This window comes from Pygocentrus nattereri, chromosome 4 (genome assembly GCF_015220715.1).
Source record: "Pygocentrus nattereri isolate fPygNat1 chromosome 4, fPygNat1.pri, whole genome shotgun sequence".
Classification (NCBI taxonomy): domain Eukaryota; kingdom Metazoa; phylum Chordata; class Actinopteri; order Characiformes; family Serrasalmidae; genus Pygocentrus; species Pygocentrus nattereri.
In genome coordinates this window covers 50,503,001-50,506,458 of record NC_051214.1, presented here as the reverse complement: position 1 = coordinate 50,506,458, position 3,458 = coordinate 50,503,001, and positions in this window count along the sequence as shown.

Below are 3,458 nucleotides of genomic sequence, written 5' to 3'. Positions count from 1 at the left end.
GACGTCCACCTCTATAAGCTCCCTCACAGAAAGTCTTTAGATGAAATGCTTATGAACACACTGCCTGATGTCTGGAACATGTTTTACAGTCATTTCTGTTATAAACGTATTTTAATCAATTGATTTTCATCCAATCAAGGTGGAGAGATACAGACAGAGCGTTCTAATCCAAAACAGCTCCAATTAAAAACCTATTTTTTCAGACTGACCATTATTTTACCATCACCAGTGATAAACTCAGAAGATATGTGCAGGTTCCCTGGTGGTTTTGAATAGTAAATAAAACGGCTTTGTTTGCATTGTAGATTTTGAGACTCCACCACTATAAAGAAGTTTCTATGCAAATTCTGAATGATGCTGTTTTGCATCTTCACCATTAAATTAGGTAGACATTTTGAAAGATTAGCAGAGTTCCCCTTTAACTTTGACCTTGTGAATTTAAATGTAATGCATTTTAATGTTAAATGTTTAAAAACGCACCTAACCTCCTCCCTGACTGAGTAAAACTGATGTGATTGAAATGTGGAAGTCTTGGATTGCCTCCTTGTTTTTCGTCCAGGGTAGTAAAAGTCTGTGAGGTGATGTTTCACGGTGACAGTTACTGGGCACCAAACCTGTTACAACATCTTCAGGATGAGGTTTCTCTGGAAGATGCTGTAGTCGTGTCCTTCAGGAGAGGAAATAATGACAGTACTGCAGTCTATAACTCAGACTTTGCCAAATAATAACACCTAAAATACACTGCGGTGCTACTGTTTCAACCAGTCACACATTCAGAGACAAACATTTTGGTCCAGTGAAGTAGGAGATGGTTTAAGTTGGGTTGTTGACATTTAAGCAGCATATGTGTAGATTACACAGGGTTTTGTGTGATTTCCATCAAATAAAATGGGTCGTCATTGTGCCATAAAGTTACAAGAAATAACAATATACACCGGAAAAAATATAGCAACTTTCTAGCAGCACAGTTGCAAGACAGTTACTATAATTAATATGAGAGCATACAAACTATATTATTTATTTATTTATGTCTGTGTAATTACATATTGCACCATATTTTTAAAAAAACTTTATTTGTACAAGGCAACATATTGACATAATATATGTAAATTACATCATAAACACGTAAAACACAAACACATAAAAAGTCACACGAAATAATTGATTCATTTCAGTTTGTTCAAAATTATCTTTTAGAAGCCAACAGGCTAATAGGCTCCTGTAATAACAGCAATTGTTCAGCTTTAAGTTGAAGGATTTACTGAAGGATTCACTATAAAACTGAAATTTATGAAGTACAACTCCAAATCCAAAAAATCTGGGACACTGTGCAGGACATAGTGTCCATTATTTCCATAAAGAATTTCAAGGGCTCCCGAGTGGCGCAACCGTCAAAGCGTTGGCCGGTGGCTGGTTTCGCAGGTCTCGGAGGAAGCCTGTGCTGCCTTCACCCTCCTAGCATTGGTAGTATCGTGTGATTGGGGGAGTCCTAAGTAGCAGGTGGAATTGGAAATGACGAAATTGGGGAGAAAATCGGGTTAAAAAAAAAATTCAAAATTTGATTTATCAGACCACAGAACAGTTTTCCATTTTGCCTTAGCCTATTTTAAATGAGCTTTGGCCCAGAGAAGACGGCAGCGTTTCTGGATCGTGTTGACACGCGGCTTTTTCTTTGCATGATGCAGCTTTAACTTGCATTTGTAGATTGCACGGCGAACTGTGCTCATAGACAATGTTTTTAAAGTGCTCCTGAGAATCATACCTGTTTTTAATCCGGTGCCACCCGAGGACCCGAAGATCACAAGCAGCCAATACTGACCATTGGCCTTTTCTCTTGCGTACAAGGATTTCTCCAGATTCTCTGAATTTTTGATGATATTCTGTAGGGTAGATGGTGGGATATCCAAAGGCTTCGCAATTTTACGTTGAGGAACATTTTTTCTGAAATTGTTCCACAATTTTTAGATGCAGTTTTTTGCAGATCGGTGAACCTCTGCCCATCTTTGCTTCTGAGAGACTCTGCCACTCTGAAATGCTCTACACATGGAGTCATGTGAGTTAGTTGCAAATTGTTCCTCCAGCTTTTCCAGCCTTTTGTTGCCCCTGTCCCAACTTTTTTGAGATGAGTTGCTGCCATCAAGTTCTAAAAGAGTCAATGTTTTTTTTTTTTTTTTATGAAATGGTAAAATGTCTCATTTACAACATCTGATCTGTGTTCTATGTTCTATTGTGAATAAAATATGGGTGCATGAGATTCGCAAATCATCACATTCTGTTTGTATTTACATTCCACACAGCATCCCAACCTTTTTCAAATTGGGGTTATAAAAATATTTTCTTGGTTGAATTTGGTTGAATTTGTCAGCTTCTTGTTCAAATTTTCCTGTTCCACTTTAAATGGGGCAGCCTCAGGAGCTGGAATGTAACTGCTGCCCCATTTAAGGTGGAATGGGAAAAGCTAGGTAAGGTAGCTTGGTATTAGGCAGAAAGTTAGCATTAGCTGGATAGACTAATGATAATTAACTTTGCCAAAAGCACAAACCTGCAGTATTTACAGATATTAATGCAATTAATAGAATGAATTATTATTAGTCATTGACTAACTAAAGAAATAAATTAACTGCAGTGAAGGCGATCTGTTCTCTTCAGTTGAAATAATGAGGGGGTTTGATTTTCTCCTTCCTCTCAAAGATGAAAGCTTTATCTTTGATAAGGTAAAAACAAATTAAGTCACTGAAGTCAGCGATGCACTTGATGCTCAGCTCATGGCCTCTGTAAGCTGCACTTACCCAAAAATCTTCTCAGAGATGTTTATGTGCATCTTCACAGAAGTATAAACCAGCCTTTAGTGGCTGTTGCTTGGTGAACATTGACCATGAAGGTTCATGTGAGTGTGTGTTCTGCTGTCTGAGTGTCAGTGAGATGGTCACGTTCACCCCGAGGACCAATCAGCTCTAAACACCCCCCTTGACACTTTCATCAAGGTCACCCCCCCCCTCACTGAATGTAGATCAAACCACTGCAGCTTCCACATCTCCACCAATCTACTGTGGCCTCTTATATAACGCACAAGCATGACCGTCTGGAGCTCTTCAGTGGGAATTACCTCAATGACAATCTGAGCGTTAACTCATTTCTGAAGCTTTGATCAGGACTCTCAGCATTCAGTCAACAAGCATAAAGCACCAAGTGCTGATACCAAAATTAACATATTTAAAAACTGTATATTAAAAAGCACATATTTTGTTTGCATGCAGTTATTTTATTGTCTTGTAGCTCCTCATTCATACTTCCAACAGTAACATCTGCAATCCAACTGGGAAGAACGACACTGGCATGGTGAATTTATTAATATATCACTTTCATACACTGTGGTCATTACAAATGAGAAAATACAAAGATAATTCAAATTCAAATTTGAAATCAAAACATGGCTAAACGAATAGATTTTAAAACAG